This window comes from Podarcis tiliguerta (assembly GCF_965153285.1).
Source record: "Podarcis tiliguerta genome assembly, chromosome: 2".
In the NCBI taxonomy this organism is placed as follows: domain Eukaryota; kingdom Metazoa; phylum Chordata; class Lepidosauria; order Squamata; family Lacertidae; genus Podarcis; species Podarcis tiliguerta.
In genome coordinates this window covers 15,651,608-15,668,817 of record NC_139535.1, presented here as the reverse complement: position 1 = coordinate 15,668,817, position 17,210 = coordinate 15,651,608, and the positions used below count along the sequence as shown (strand labels likewise).

Here is a 17,210-nt window from a genome sequence, read left to right as displayed (position 1 = left end):
ACAAGGAGAAATCTGTGAACTGGTATAATACCGTATTTTTCACTCTATAAGATGCACCAGACCACAAGACGCACCTAGTTTTTGGAGGAGGAAAACAAGAAAAGGAGTCTCAGAAGCCAGAACAGCAAGAGGGATCGCTGCGCAGTGAAAGCAGCAATCTCTCTTGCTGTTCTGGCTTCTGGGATAGCTGCTCAGACTGCATTTGCTCCATAAGACGCACACACATTTCCCCTTAGTTTTTAGGAGGGAAAAAGTGAGTCTTATAGAGCAAAAAATACGGTATTTATCTTAGTATGTGTTTTGTTTGTTTTGTGCCACAACAAACGACTAAGCAAGGGTGGCCACAGTTTGCATCTTATATAATAATTACCGTATCTATTTTTTTGCTTACAGTGGTGCCTCGCAAGACGAAAAGAATCCATTCCGTGAGTCTCTTCGTCTAGCGGTTTTTTCGTCTTGCGAAGCAAGCCCATTAGCGGATTAGCGGATTAGCGCTATTAGCGCTTTAGCGGCTATTAGCGGCTATTAAAGGTTTAAGGGATTAGCGGATTAGCTGCTAAAAGGCTATTAGCAGCTTAGTGCCTAAGAAAAAGGGGGTGGGGAGCGGAAAAAAACCCCCAGGAATCGCAAGACATTTTTGTTTTGCGAAGCAAGCCCATAGCAAATTTGTCCTGCGAGGCAGCTCCAAAACGGAAAACCCTTTCGTCTAGCGGGTTTTCCGTCTTGCGAGGCATTCGTCTTGCGGGGCACCACTGTAATCAGTTTGTATTTATTTTGTGAACTGCATTCTGAGGGGAAATGGTGAATGACTTATGTAGCAACAAACAGTATTAATTAATTAGTTATTTCTCTGTACTCACTCATTATAAGCTACAGAAACTCGGGGGGGGGGGTGCTGGGCAGCTTAGTCTGAGTCACAAGCAATTCCAAAGTAATTTCCAGAGTATTCCCTGAAAAAAGCATGTTGGATCCACTTCCAGCAACTCTTCTCTTAGCTTTAGCTCAGAATATCTTGAATGCAGAATAGAGGAAAATGCTGTTGTTCTTTTCCTTCCTTGCTTGTTCGTGAGCCTGTCAGTGAATTTATAAAATCTTGTCTGTGACACCTGGAAGATTTGCTCCCTGGCTTGCAAGCCCTTTCCCACATGACCTGGGAAGACAGGGCCCGGACTGATGCCATCTATAAAAGCTGATGTTGCTGAGCAGACTCTTGGGCTGGGGTATTATTGCTCAGGAGTTTTTGTTGGGGGCCGGGGGTTTTGCTTATTTTGATATTTTATATTATGATTTATGTGTGGGGTGTTACAAATAAAATGATGTATGCAGTTATGTATACATAAAATGAGAAGTTTGAAATTTGTGCCTATTTAGATATCACACTGACTCCACCTCCTTCCCCAATCCTGGAATATATTCTTCCTCATCTTGGACATAGGAGGCTGATTGTGATTGCTGTGATATACTCTCTGTACATGAGCAGAGATTAGTACCTCACAGTTTCAGGACTGAGCCATGCTATGTGCTCTGCATCAAGTGAAATAATTATTTGTTTTTTGGTTGGAATACTTTATTATTTTAATTTAGAGCAAAAAAATGTGTTTTGGATAATGAAAAGCTAAATTGATTTTATTTATTATTATTTTTTATAAATAATTTTTATTCACTTTCCAATAAACATTTTTTCCAGATTTAACATTTGTTTTGACATAAACATCTTTTTTGACTTCCATCAGCCTATCTGAGAATTCTCCATACTCTCACTACGTCTCACATTTCTTACATTTATATTGCACATTATATCTCTTAATCTTAACCTTTCTTTTTAAACAACATTTCTATCAGTCTTTTTCACAAAGCTTCTTGAAAGCCAACAAGCGTTAGTTGCTCCTCACATTCAGTTTTGATATATTCTGTAAATTTACTCCAGTCCTCGGAAAATCTCTGATCACGTTGGTTCCTTATTTTTCCAGTCAATTTGTCCATCTCTGCATACTCCAGAAAAGCTAAATTGATTTTAGAGGAGGAAAACTCATCTCCGGTGCTCATCTCCGCTTTCAGCCCGAGAGTTTGTCTGTAGACAGCTTTCTGAGTCATGTCACCAGTCCTCCTTAAAAGCCATCCAAGATGGTGGTGATTACTGCCTTCCTTCCATGGGTGGGTGGGTATTTCATATTTCAACTATGAGTGTATATCCAGAGTGAAGCATCTCTTCAATGTTGGACAGGACAGGACAGAGAGAATCCCTCCCCCCCAACTTACTGCCGTGTAACAAGTGTCTTGGAGCAAATGCTACTTTCTCTTGTTCTAAATAATTTCAACAAGATGCACATAGAGCAAAATGTAGTATAAGATTGGGAGAAGGGTGTTCTGGCTGCAGGTGCATTTGTTAAAACTACAGGGTATTGTGGAAACGAACTGCTGACTCCCATGGAGTTAACTTCAGGCATGCAGAATATATTTCACAGGGGGGAAATACTGTTTGTTCAGAATTGGCCATCCCCAGTTCACTTGCTGTACAGGTGTTTTTGTCTTTGAACTACCACTACATGAACCATGCAAAAATACATTTTCCTTTCCCAATCTTGCAATGAATCTTGCAGTGAATCTTGCAATAAAGACTTCCTCACATTGTGAAACAAAATAAAAAAAAAATTCCTTCCAGTAGCACCTTAGAGACCAACGAAGCTTGTTACTGGTATGAGCTTTCGTGTGCATGCAAACTTCTTCAGATAAACATTGTGAAGGGAAGCTTTTCTAGCTTTGATGCATATTCACTGACTCGTATTTTGTTTGGATAGAGAAATACTACAGTAATAGCCTGAAAGCTTTTTTTTAAAAAAACAACAACCCGGTACATGATAGCTCTCTTCAGTATTGCAACAGCTTAGCTCTTACACAGAGATCGCATCAATCAGTGTTCTTTTTGCATACAGAAGGATGAAATTTCTTGTTTTATCCTATTTCTATTTGAGTTTGTGTAATTATGTTGCTTTGCTGCTTCATCTTACCATTTTGCATGTTCCTAAACCGATTGAAATAAACGAGTAATTTTTTTTAAAAAAAAAATTTCTATCATGTCACCTCTTATTTGCCTTTTCTATAATAATAATAATAATAATAATAATAATAATAATAATAATTTATTATTTGTACCCTGCCCATCTGGCTGGGTTTCCCCAGCCACTGTGGGCGGCTTCCATAGAAACAAAAAATAAAGTAAAATATCACAGATTAAAAACTTCCCTGAACAGGGCTGCCTTAAGATGTCTTCTAAATGTCAGGTAGTTATTTATCGCTTTGACATCTGATGGGAGGGCGTTCCACAGGGCGGGCGCCACTACCGAGAAGGCCCTCTGCCTGGTTCCCTGTAGCTTTGCTTCTCGCAATGAGGGAACCGCCAGAAGGCCCTCGGCGCTGGACCTCAGCGTCCGGGCAGAACGATGGGGGTGGAGACGCTCCTTCAGGTATACTGAACCGAGGCCATTTAGGGCTTTAAAGGTCAACACCAGCAATTTGAATTGTGCTCGGAAATGTACTGGGAGCCAATGTAGGTCTTTCAAGACCGGTGTTATGTCGTCTCGGCAGCCGCCCCCAGTCACCAGTCTAGCTGCCGCATTCTGGATTAGTTGTAGTTTCCAAGTCACCTTCAAAGGTAGCCCCACGTAGAGCGCATTGCAGTAGTCCAAGCGGGAGATAACTAGAGCATGCACCACTCTGGCGAGACAGTCCGTGGGCAGGTAGGGTCTCAGCCTGCGTACCAGGTGGAGTTGGTAGACACCTGCCCTGGATACAGAATTGACCTGTGCCTCCATGGACAGCTGTGAGTCCAAAATGACTCCCAGGCTGCGCACCTGGTCCTTCAGGGGCACAGTTACCCTATTCAGGACCAGGGAGTCCTCCACACCAGCCCGCCCCCTGTCCCCCAAAAACAGTACTTCTGTCTTGTCAGGATTCAACTTCAATCCATTAGCCGCCATCCATCCTCCAACCGCCTCCAGGCACTCACACAGGACCTTCACCGCCTTCACTGGTTCTGATTTGAAAGAGAGGTAGAGCTGGGTATCATCTGCATATTGATGGACACCCAGTCCAAACCCCCTGGTGATCTCTCCCAGCGGCTTCATATAGATGTTAAAAAGCATGGGGGAGAGGATGGAACCCTAAGGCACCCCACAAGTGAGGGCCCAGGGGTCTGAACACTCATCCCCCACCACCACTTTCTGAACACAGCCCAGGAGGAAGGAGCGAAACCACTGTATAACAGTGCCCCCAGCTCCCAGCCCCTCTAGACGGTCCAGAAGGATGTTATGGTCGATTGTATCAAAGGCCGCTGAGAGATCCAGCAGAACCAGGAAACAACTCTCACCTTTGTCCCTAGCTCGCCGGAGATCACCAACCAGCGCGACCAAGGCAGTTTCAGTCCCATGGTGAGGCCTGAATCCCGATTGGAAGGGATCCAAATGGTCCGCATCCTCCAGGCATGCTTGGAGTTGTTCAGCAACCACGCGCTCAATCACCTTGCCCAAGAATGGAAGATTTGAGACTGGGTGATCGTTGGCCATACTGGCCGGGTCTAAATATGGTTTTTTAAGAAGCGGTTTAATGACCGCCTCTTTCAGCGGATCTGGGAATGTTCCCTCACAGAGGGAAGCATTCACCATCCCGCAGAGCCCATCGCCCAGCCCTTCCCGGCTTGCTTTTATTAGCCAGGATGGGCAAGGATCAAGGAGACAGGTGGTTGGTTTCACGCGTCCAAGCAGCCTGTCCACATCCTCGGGGGTAACGGATTGAAATTGATTCCATGCAACTTGACCAGACAGAGCTCTAGCACTCTCCCACCCCAGCCCTGCTCCCACGGTGGTATCTAGCTCCTTCCGAATATGAGTGATTTTATCCTGCAAAATCGTTGCAGGAGATCTTGGGGTCTTTACAAGGCCCCGGTGGTAAAGGTGGTTCCGTTAAATTGTGAACCACCTGAAAGAGTCTCCTGCTACTATTTTCTGCAGATGCAATAGAGGCGGTGAAAGTCTCCTGGCTATTTTTCAGGCTAAATATACCTCACAAGGCCTCTCCTCGCAGGGAGGCATACTTGGCTCCCTGCTTATGATTGCTGCCAAATCAGTGACTTCCAGGACGACGAATAGGAACAGAACTTGCTGACTAATAACTTTATTTTTAGTTAGCTTAATTATAACACAGCAGAGTAAAGCACAGCTTTGTACAAGTTACTATATACACAGACTAGATTCAAACTTCTTTCCAAAACTTCAATACTCCAACAAGAAAACTGTTTTGTCATCCTGCTTATAAGGAAGAACTTAGCCAATCACCGCCTGTTGCTCGGCTTCCTTATCTCCAAGCAGACTTTCTACATGTTTAACTTGGCTTGTTGCCAACCCACTAATTGTTTCCTCCAAAAGCTGCAGGAAAACTCAAAGTCTCAACAGATTCAACATTGCCCTTCTGTACAACGCCTGCTGAAATCTTTTCTGTTAGGCCCATGCAGGCGATTATGAACACATCTTTCCAGAATGCTTACCTGATTGCTGATTTATTTATTTATAATAGTTTTATGTACTATTAAACTGTTTTTTTTGGGGGGGGGTTCTGAATAGGTAAAGGTAAAGGGACCCCTGACCATTAGGTCCAGTCGTGCCCGACTCTGGGGTTGCGGCACTCATCTCGCTTTATTGGCTGAGGTACAGCTTCCAGGTCATGTGGCCAGCATGACTAAGCCGCTTCTGGCGAACCAGAGCAACACATAGAAACGCCATTTACCTTCCCGCCAGAGCAGTTCCTATTTATCTACTTGTACTTTGATGTGCTTTTGAACTGCTAGGTTGGCAGGAGCTGGGATTGAGCAATGGGAGCCCATCCCATCGCGGGGATTCAAACCGCCGACCTTCTGATCAACAAGTCCTAGGCTTTGTGATTTAACCCACAGTGCCACCCACATCCCTTTCCCCCCCTGAATAGTGGTATATAAATATTTTTATAAATGAGCAAACTCTTGTGAAACTATCTACATCACACAGAGCTGATATTCATCATCTGCTGGCCTTAACTGAGAAAATATCTGGGACCGAAAGATCATTTTTCACTCCATCTCGTGATAACAAAGGAAGGCATGAGATTATGCTGAATGCTCTTGCTATTGTACTACTGCAGCCTCGTGAGCATCCTGTTCTACAAGCACTTGTCACTTTTGGTGCAGTTACTGTATTTTTCACTCTATAGGATGCACTGGATGATAATACGCACCTAGTTTGGGGGGAGGAAACAAGAAGAAAAAATTCTGAACCCCAGAAGCCAGAACAGCGAGAGGAATCTGGCTTCTGGGATAGCCTCTTGCTGTTCTGGCTTCAGGGACAGCCTGTGAAGCCTCCGCAGAGCAGCTGCCCTGTGGAGGCTTTGCGCAGCTAACCCCAAGCTAGAACAGCGAGACGGAGCACTGTGCAGTGCTCCGTCTTGCTGTTCTGGCTTTGGGCTTAGCCGCGCAGCCTGCATTCGCTCCACAAGACGCACAGACATTTTCCCTTACTTTTTAGAAGGGAAAAGGTGCGTCCTATAGAGTGAAAAATATGTTAATTGTTTCGCTAGGTTGTGCCTGTGTTCCCAATTCCCTATTCTTCTGGATCACGTATCTTCTCTGTTGTACCTGCCAACTAACATTTCTGTATCACGACAGAACTTGCAATGTTGCTCTCAAATCCTATCCAGTTTGTACCTTGAGTAGGATTTGATAGGATCAAGCTGTAAAGAAAACAAATTATTCCTTTGTAGGGAAGCATGCACTCCAGCCTCTATAGTGAAACATACCCCAAAGACCCTAGGGAAGAGTTTTAACTGAGAAGCATCTTTCAGAACTTACAACAAAGAGTTACATTTATTTGATGTAAGCATGCATTATTCATCTCGTCTTTTATTTTGTAGTAGCCTTCCACTGCCTTTGTTGCACTCCACACAGTGATTGTTCCACAGTCAAAATAAGTTGTCTCATTTCCTCAATTGTGAGGTCTCTCTTACATTCCTAAACAAATTTCTCTTTCAATACCCGTTTGCAGGCGTACCACCGGGGAAGTTCGGCTGGCGCCTTCGTTATACACCTTTAGTCACCAGGCAAAAACGTTCCTTTTTAACCAGGCCTTTGATTGATCCAGTTTACATCCTATGCCCTTTTAAAATGTGGTGGGTTTGGGGGTTGGGTTTGGGAGGGGCTGTTATTGGGTTGTTTTTATTTTGATTATATATTTTGTGGTTTTGTATTTTGATTTTGTTCTGTGAACTGCCCGGAAACCTCCAGGTATAGGGCAGTATATAAATATAAAATATAAATAGTAGTAGTAGTAGTAGTAATAAATATAAAATAATAATAATAATAATAATAATAATAATAATAAATGTGATGGTTTAAAGTGGCATGATACGGCTTTAAATGTATGGTGCATATGTGTCTGGGACTGGCTGGATACTGATGAATGGGCACCAGGAAAAGCAGGGTTGGAAATGGACTTGGAAGAAGGAAGGGGTCAGTCTTCTGAGGGAACCTGTTGCAGCTGGGAGATGAGTCAGATGCAGCAGAGGCTGTAGGATGGCAGAGTGGAGAATAAGTGCAGGGGGAGGGCGAGACAGGGAAGGCTGGTAGAGAGTCACAGACGTCCACACCTCCTGCAGGTTACATGCAGGCAGAATGTGTCTGCTTGCACAGATACATAAGCTGAAGTCGGGGTGTGGCCTTTCTGCTGCAGCAACTGAGTCATCAGGTGAATATGATGAAAGGGTGCGATTTCCCTAACTTGTGTGTGACCTTTGGCAATAAAGAATGAATTACTTCCTCTGGAAATTGTTTGCCCTTCCGGTGCCTTGACCAAATGTGACCCTAGGCTACATGGTTAGTGAAAAGAGAGGTTAACCTTGAGTCCTGGTTCAGGCAACTCAGCACAGCAAGGCAAGTAAAGGGTAAAGGTAAAAGACCCCTGGACGGTTAAGTCCAGTCAAAGGCAACTATGGGGTTCATCTCGCTTTCAGGCCGAAGGAGCCAGTGTTTGTCCATAGACAAACATGTAGCCAGCATGGCTAAACTGCTTCTGGCACAACGGGACACCGTGACAAGTGCCAGAGCGCATGGAAATGCTGTTTACCTTTCCGCCACAGCGGTACCTATTTATCTACTTGCACTGGCATGCTTTTGAACTGCTAGGTTGGCAGGAGCAGAGACCGAGCAACGGGAGCTCACCCTGTCGCGGGGATTCGAACCGCCAACCTTCTGATTGGCAAGCCCAAGAGGTTTAGAACACAGCACCACCCAAAAAAGGACCAGGGAGGGGCAAAGTGGCTGCAGGTTCCTCCAGGGGAGCCTACACACTGGCATGGTTCCAGTAATCCATAATGTGGCTTACTGTGTCATACAAACCAGGCTTCTCACTTGTTCGATGCAAGGGCAGTCTAAATGAGCCCAATTTCATGTCAGTCCAGCCTGAGAGCCATTGTTATCTCACCATACCTTATTATCTCTTCTTTCCAGGTTAATAAACACCATGGGACCCCTGAGAGAACCTTTATTTTACTGGATCTGTCGTCATCCCACATAACCTTATACAGAATAGGTTGGAAGAAGTTTCTCCAGTTGCCCACCTGAGACACTGAAGACTGGAATTTTCATATGCTGTTCACACCTGAACCTTGGCAGATGTGTCTAGAGTAAAAGGCTCAGCCTCACTTGGCATGAAGTATCTGGCGGAAAGTATCTTTTCCTATTGGCTCCATGAATTTATGGAATTATCTTTGCTGATGGGTCTGCTGAATGGCATCTCTGCAGAAGTAACGCCTTTTTGCTTGGGCTGTTGCCTTTGACCACCTTGGCCTATGCAGGTGAATATACAAGTTGCTTTGTTTTCACTGTTTGCCTTTTTAGACATGTGTGTAAAGTGTATAGGAACAATTGTAACTAATGTTCTGTTTATTCCTCAACTTGAACATAATTTAATGTCCATTCCAAAACTTCTTTGAATTTTGAAGTTAGATTTGTTGAAGAGAAATGTGAAATGGAAAGGTTTGCATAACAGGAAAGCTAGAAAATTCATTGTATCTTATAAGGGGAAATTGTTTGGAATCTTACAACAAAGAAAATTTAAAAGTAGAGATGACAATGTAAAATGGGGAAAAAGCCTCCACATGATGAATGCACACATTTGTTCCATAGGTGTTTAGGACCTGCCAATTTTCAGACATTAAGTAAAAGGCCCGGATTGTGCTCAGATATGAAGTTAAAGCCATGTAAATCCTTTATGGAGTGTAATACTTGCAGGGAGTGTAAATCAACAACAGCTCTGATATAGTGGCCCCCAAACTTAAAATGATTATGGATGAAATATTAGACAAAGGAGAAATTCCAGAATCCTGGCAAGATGCTTTGATAACTCTCCTTCCAAAACAAGGGGCAGACCCGAAGTTGATTAAAAATTATAGACCGATTTCTCTGTGGAATATAGACTATAAAATTTTTACTGGGGTCTTAGGAAATAGGATGAAAATCATTTTAAAAAGAATTATAAGGAAAGACCAGGCCGGTTTCCTACCGGAAAGACAAATAAAAGATAACACTAGGATAATTATTGACTTACTGGAATATGCCGAAATTAACCTGAGTAAAAAAATAGTAATGTTATTAATAGACGCTGAAAAGGCGTTCGATTGTATCTCATGGAGTTTCCTGATGGAGACAATTGAAAGTTTGAGAATAGGAAATAGAATAATGAATGGAATTAAAGCTATCTACAAAAAACAAAAAGTGAAGCTAAGGATAAATAATGAAATTACAGAGGAATTTGATATTGAGAGAGGGGTTAGACAGGGATGCCCCCTGTCGCCACTGTTATTCATTACGGCACTGGAAACCCTTCTAGGAGCATTAAGAAAAGACAAGGAAATTAGAGGGATAAATGTAGGAAACCAGTGCTATAAAGTTAAAGGATTTGCAGATGATGTGATTATAACGACGGAAGCACCATTAAAAAGTATTCAAAGAACTCTAGAAAAAAATGAAGGAATTCGGCAAGGTTTTGGGTTTTAAGCTGAATAAAGAAAAGTCGAAACTATTGGCAAAGAATATGGGAGAGAAAGACAGAGAATAGTTAGAGAAAACAACAGGGCTAAAAATAGAAGGGCAAGTGAAATGTTTAGGTCTTTGGGTAACAAATAAAAATACGAACTTATTTAAAGACAACTACATCAAAAAATGGAAAGAAATCAAAGAAAACTTAAAATGTATATAGGGAGTGCAGTGTAAGCGATGGAAGTCAATCAATGAAATTTTATTAATTAATTAATTAATATATTGAGATATTTGTAGAATAAATTTGGAAGAAATTCTTCCAACTTTTCTTCTTTTTTCTTTTCTTCTCTTTTGTTCTTTTTTATATATGTGTGCTTACCTGAAATATGTATGTATGTATGTATGTATGTATGTATGTATTTGAAATATTTTGCTTATACAGCTCCCATTTACACAAAATGTGAAAGAAATTCTAAGTGACTTCTGGAGCTTCTGCATAGAGATTTAGCAGGTCCATTCCAGAAAACTCTGGGAAGAGCTAAATTTGATCTCATAATCATCAAATGATTTTTCATTTTTTGGGTTCATTATAGTTGATAAATCATAAAGGAGCATGTGGTAATCTCGCCCCCAGCCGCTCGCTCCACCCTCACCTGTCTTTGCTCTCCGGCCAGATCAGGTTTCTTGAGCAGGGCTGGCAGGCAAGATTACGTTTTACAGAAACAGGACAAAATAACACCGGTAAGGCTGCCACCACTCCCTATGTCCCGGGGAACTCCAAGCCACAACCCAGGGAGAAGGTTGTGCCCCAATTATAACTGGTTATCCCCTCCCCACAAGTTGTATCCACAAACTTGCAGGCAGAAATTATATGGTAGAGCGCAACCAAGTGTAAGACTAGGATTAGCTATTCCCCCAGAAAGGCACACAAACTAAAACAGTTTCTTTCTTTAAAAATTTATTTTAAAAAGAATATAAGAAAAACATGCTAAATTAGCAGGCACATCGCTTAAGGTTTACAGGTAAGAAAAATAAGAACATTGCATAGTCTAACTAACTGACATACTCACAACTACTTAAAAGTTAGGAGAGTTAGAGTCCTTCTAAGGGTCCGCAGACAAAGGTTCAGCATTTCTCCATCACAAAGGACGAATGACGGCTATTCAGATGGAACGATCATAGCCGGGCGAGTTGCGGATTGCAGAATGCGCTTTCTCAGCCATTTCCCAGATCTTTTATCCCCAATCCACACGTGGCATCGGAACCCCCGAAACCAATCATAACTTTGGATTATTTTCAAATTCTCCAATGGCCGGCTTGCGGACTAATCAATCTAACTCCTGGCAGCTGGGCCAGTTAAGAACCCAGAGCCCAAAAACCAAAGGGGTTTCCTCCCTTCCTGGAGTTTATGCAGATGCACATTCCCAGGCAATGAAGGCAGATAGCATCACTAGGAGAATGCACATAACTTCAGACCCAGGTGTCAAACCTTCCATTAAATCAAGGGTTTCCTTTCCCATAATAAACTTTTCTCACCCTGGACGCCTGTTAGCCTGGGGTTAAAGGGACAGAACTTATTTCCCATGGTTCTTGTGGCTTGTTGGTTACCCACAAGGCTTCACTCTGTTACTTGACCAAGGAATAGCTACTAAGCAAACACTAACTTTACTACACCCTCCCCCCTAAAATGAAATTACAGGGTTAAGTCCCGTAATTTCCATCCCTCCAATATATACATTGAGGTAGTTGGTTCAGTCTGGGAAGGCAGCAGCTCCAAAATCATTAGCAGCATTCCCCAGTCTGATATTTACACAGTGGTAGGACAATAATCATCAATAGTTTGTCCAGCTGAGAATTCAGACAATACACATATAGACACTTCATTTAACCGATTGGTACATTCTAGACAAGGTATCAGCAACCACATTGTCCTTCCCAGCAATATGTGTGACTTTAAACTGAAAATCCTGTAGGGCTAGACTCCACCTGAGCAATTTCTGGTTGGATTTCTTTACTCTCTCCAGCCAACAAAGTGGGGAGTGATCTGTTTGAACGTCAAAGGTGTTACCCCACAGATAAGGACGCAATTTGGTCAGAGCCCAGGCCAAAGCAAAACACTCTTTCTCGATGGTTGAATAATTTTGTTCCCGGGTTATCAATTTCTTACTGAGATAGACCACGGGACGCCAATTTCCCTCTTCATCTTCTTGGAGCAACACTGCTCCCAACCCGGTCTGACTGGCATCAGTTTGCACCACAAGCGGACGTCTCTGATCTGGGGCTAACATAACTTGAGAACTCACAAGAGCATGTGTTAACAGATCGAAAGCCCTCTGACATTCCTCAGTCCACTCTACTTTGACTGGCAATGATTTCTTACAGAGGTTGGTAAGAGGAGTAGCCAATGTGGCAAAATGATTGACAAACCTCCGATAGTAATTTACCAGCCCTATAAAAGACTGCACATCTTTTTTCACCACGGGGCGGGGCCAATCTTGAATGCATTGTACCTTGGCCTCCAAAGATTTGATGTTTCCCGACCCCACTCTGAATTCCAATGGAATCACTTTTCCTTGAGCAAACTGACATTTATATATCTTACCCATCAGGTTTGCATCTTGCAATCAGGCCAGGGCACTCTGCACATGCTTAAGGTGTTTTGGCCACAAATAAGAAAAAATCAACTCAACTTCTTCCAATCCCTCCCATTTCCCTCTGAGCATAAACAAAGAATCTTCTAGGGGTTTGACAAAACCCGGCACAAACTCTGAATTCCTTAAGTAGATTTCAACCAAAACTCCCAACAGATTTTGAACACAGGGATTGGGCAAGATGGAATTCCAAGCAAACCTGAAAACATTTTTGCTCATAACATCACCATACTGTTTCCTAGGACTGAAATTCTGTAAAAGACCCACCAAATTCAATTTCTTCTTGACACAACCATTTGCATTATAAAACATCTTTTGAAAAACAATAAACACATATTCAGGGTCTTTAAAGTCCTTGAGCTGCGGCCAAAGAAATTCTTTGTCAGCCACAACAGAGATAAACTCAGGCTCACAAGAGGGAGTTTCCACAGCTTCTCGGCAACCTAGGAGAGAAAACTCAAAACTTCCAGCGGCTTGATAGGCTGGGCTGACCCCCCTCCTTCTGCTTGACTCTCAGCTTTTAGCTGACAGGGAACGCTTGCACAGTTCACAGTCTGTACTACTAGGGGGTTTGCTGCAAGCTGCTAGAATGGAACTGCAGATTTCAAAACATTTCCCCCCCAAAATAAAGTCTGCACAAACTCGGGGTTCAAGAACTGGACACAAAGGATCCCCCATAGAATTCTTGGATGTAAACAGATCAACAGTTGCAGGTTGTGGAATTAACTTTCCACCACCAGGATCACTCTTCTGGAAGTCGGGCTGGTTCCATTGGGACAAAACTAAATCTTTTGGTAGAGCCACAGTAACAGAGTCCATACTTCGAAAGGAAGGCACAACAATTCGATGAACTCTGGGGATTACGTCAGACGCTGAGCAGGGCCAATTAACACAAGGAGTGGCAGAGCGTATCAAGCCAACCCTCCTCCCGACCAATTTCTCAGGTGCTGCAGTCTCAACAGTCCCAGTAGTTTTGGGAGTTACAGTATCAGGCGCTAAATTTCCGCCCTCCCCATCCAGGACAAGGTTCTTCCCAGCCCTCAGTTCAACAGAAGCATCAAAGTCTTTCATGGGCTCCAAACATCTGAAGGGCTGGAGTTTGCCTTTGCCTGTTTTAGATAGTACTTTAGAGCATGGGGAGCAGAAGGTAGATTAAGATGTGCTTTGAAGTTCATCATTGGCAAAGATTTCTGACTCCTAATTGTTTAGCAGTGGCAATGGCAATGACAAAAAGACTTCCTCAAACACAATTATATTCCTAAAATGATGAATATTTGGGAGTGCGGGGGGTTTCAGGAGTAACAACAATTACAAACCACATCAGTAAAATCAATAAAAATTAACAACCCTACTTTAAAACATACAAAAGCTAAAATATTAAAACAGATTAAAATTACTTCAACTTCCTAAGCATCTAAGAATGCTTTTAGCAGGTGCCTGAAAAGCGTATAGCAAAGGCACGTGCTTTGTTGCAATAGGCGGGGAGTTCCAAACTGCAGGTGCTGCCACACTATACAATGCAGTACAGATATTATGTGGAACCTGTAGTAGTGCTTGAAACTACTTAAGGGGAGGTTTTATTTATTGTGATTTCACCAAGCTCTGTATTATCTGAAGAGGAAAACAGTTGTTTAAAAAGCAGGACTGCACAGCAGCAATCCACTCGCCTGCGAGTCTCGTCATGATCAGTGGCACTTATTCCCGAGCCAACGGTGCATAAGAAAGACAGGCTGCAATCCTATGCACCCCTTGCATCCAACTTGTACCTAAAAACCTGCACCAGAGAATTGTAGAGTTGGAAGGGACCCCTGAGGGTCATCTAACCAACCCCAGGTGCAATGCAGGAATCTCAACTAGACCATCCCTGACCAATGGTCATCCAGCCTCTGTTTAAGAACTAGAAGGAAGGAGAGGCCACCTCCTCTCAAGAGAGTTCTTTCCACTTCCTGATGTTTTGACAGTATGGGGGAGGCTTGGGAGTTGCGGGCAGGTGGTGTGCCGCCATTGCCCCACGCTCCTGGGCTGCTTCCTGGGGCGGGGGGGGGGGCTCCCAAGCCTCCCCCAAGGGGGAAGGCTGCCTGCAAAGCAGCACAACCCCCATCCCCAGAGAGCAGCCCGGGAGTGCGGAGCAACAGCACACAGTCTGCCCGTGACTCCCTAGCCTTCCTGGAGCCTTCAGGGGAAAGGGGAGGCCGCTGGCAAAGCAGTGTGGCTCTCCGCCCCCCGCCCCCCAGCCAGGAAGCAGCCTAGGAGCTGCCATTTTGTCACCCTCCTCAGTAATGTCACCTGGAGTGGCTCGCACCCCCTGCCCTACACCACTGCAATGTGGAACATCTTTCAGTGCTGCTAGGCCAAGCCACTGATCAGAGACTGGGCTGGGTCTGCTCTAAGATCTAGCATCTTAAAATTATCTCAAGACCAATATTCTCAAAAGAAACTTAACCAACATTTATCACCAAAGTCACGTTGAGTCTCTCACCTCAAAAATGATGGAATGGACCCTGAGTTGTCATCAGCAATGACTTACATAACAGCTTTTAAGTATATTTTGTATTTTATGTTTTGAATTGGATTGATATTTTATATGATTTTAAAGAAAGGCAGGCTGACAGATAGACACACACACAGAGAGAGAGAGAGAGAGATGGATATTCTTGCTAAGCCTAGCAATACCAAAAAATGGTTGCTGGAGATATGGGCAGTGCTTTTTTTCAGCTGGAACTCACCAGAACTCAGTTCCAGCCCCTCTCAGGTGGGTGCCATTGCCATTATAAGAGACCAAGGGAGGTTTCAAGGCAAGTTCCGAGTAGTGCTTTCTTTCTGGAAAAATAGGTGGGGAAACTCACCACAAGATGATAGATAGATGATAGATAGATAGATAGATAGATAGATAGATAGATAGATAGATAGATATAGATAGATAGATGATAGATTGATTGATTGGTTGTGGGCCCAGTCACAGTGGCACAAACCCACACTTAAATATAAGACATGATTAATAAACAAAAGCAGACAATGATGTGGGTTAGAAATGCCCACAACTTCATTGGTTCGAGATATAGGTGGGTTTTTGCCTTGGCGCTCGCACTGTGACTTCAAATGCCTAGTTCTCGCCCTTCACTAGCTGTCTGGTCCCCTGCTTCTTCCACCTTCACTCAAGATGGCAGTTTCGCTTGTCGTGAATCCACAAGAGCAACACACACACAAGGGCTGCTTTAGTCTTAGTGTCTCCCCCTGTTTTCTTTCTTCACTGTCTCCCTGGTTTGCTTTCCCCACTTCCTATCTTCTCCTCAAAGCCGACAATCCTAGATTGACTCCACCTACCTGGCAGTGAGTCCCACTGAGGTGAATGGGATTCACTTCTGAAGAGATTTGGTGAAGGTTGCAGTGTCCTGTCAGAAGCTCCCCCTCCATCCCTTCCCATCCTATCCCAACCTGTGTTTTTCCTCAAGCCTTGACAGAGCTCTTTCTCATTTCTGAGACAATGCTAACTTTTGAAAGTGTGCAGTTTTTTTGCCCAAGGAGCTGCTTTAAAGGGGAAGTGAGGGAAATGGGAAGCATCCTAAAGGTAAAGGGACCCCTGACCATTAGGTCCAGTCGCGGACGACTCTGGTGTTGCAGCGGTCATCTCGCTTTATTGACCAAGGGAGCCGGCGTACAGCTTCCAGGTCATGTGGCCAGCATGACTAAGCCGCTTCTGGCGAACCAGAGCAGCGCACGGAAATGCCGTTTATCTTCCCGCTGGAGCGGTACCTATTTATCTACTTGCATTTGACGTGCTTTCGAACTGCTAGCTTGGCAGGAGCAGGGACCGAGCAACGGGAGCTCACCCCGCGGCAGGGATTCGAACTGCCGACCTTCTGATCGGCAAGTCCTAGGCTGTGGTTTAACCCACAGCGCCACCCACCCAAAAGCTGTTTTGCTGTCTTGAGAAGTCTAGAAAAGGAGATAGAGAGAGCGCTGAGGGCAGAGTTGGAAGCGGAGTTTGAGAATACAGTGGTATCTCGGGTTACAGACGCTTCAGGTTACAAACTCTGCTAACCCAGAAATAGTGCTTCAGGTTAAGAACTTTGCTTCAGGATTAGAACAGTAATTGTGCTCCGGCGGCACGGCGGCAGCAGTAGGCCCCATTAACTAAAGTGGTGCTTCAGGTTAAGAACAGTTTCAGCTTAAGAACAGAACTCCGGAATGAATTAAGTACTTAACCCGAGGTACCACTGTACTGCTGTGAGATGATCACAGAATCACAGATTTGGAAGAGACCAAAATGATGGGTCATCTAGTTCAACCACTCAATGGAGGTACCTCAACTCAAGCAGCCTCAAGTTAAGGCAGCCACTTAAATCTCCCCCTCCATTAACCCCTATTGAAAGCCCCTTGAAAGCTCCCTTCTCACCAGTCTCTCCCTTTTTATCGAAGGGAAGGGGGCAAGCAAGCAAAGAGCTAGCCTCCTTTAATTGTCCGCCCCCCCCCCCATTTTTAATATGTAGGGAAGAGGGAAGCTA

General features: G+C 43.9%; 1 long non-coding RNA gene across 1 annotated transcript in view; it reads left to right on the top strand.

The window, feature by feature from the left end:
- The first annotated feature begins 6,746 nt into the window (after positions 1–6,746).
- The window catches only part of LOC310671028, a 49,805-nt gene continuing 39,341 nt past the window's right edge, over positions 6,747–17,210 (top strand). The window contains exons 1-2 of the long non-coding RNA XR_014507685.1: positions 6,747–7,188; positions 8,525–8,871. This is a non-coding gene — a long non-coding RNA (uncharacterized lncRNA). The remainder of the gene's footprint in view (positions 7,189–8,524; positions 8,872–17,210) is intronic.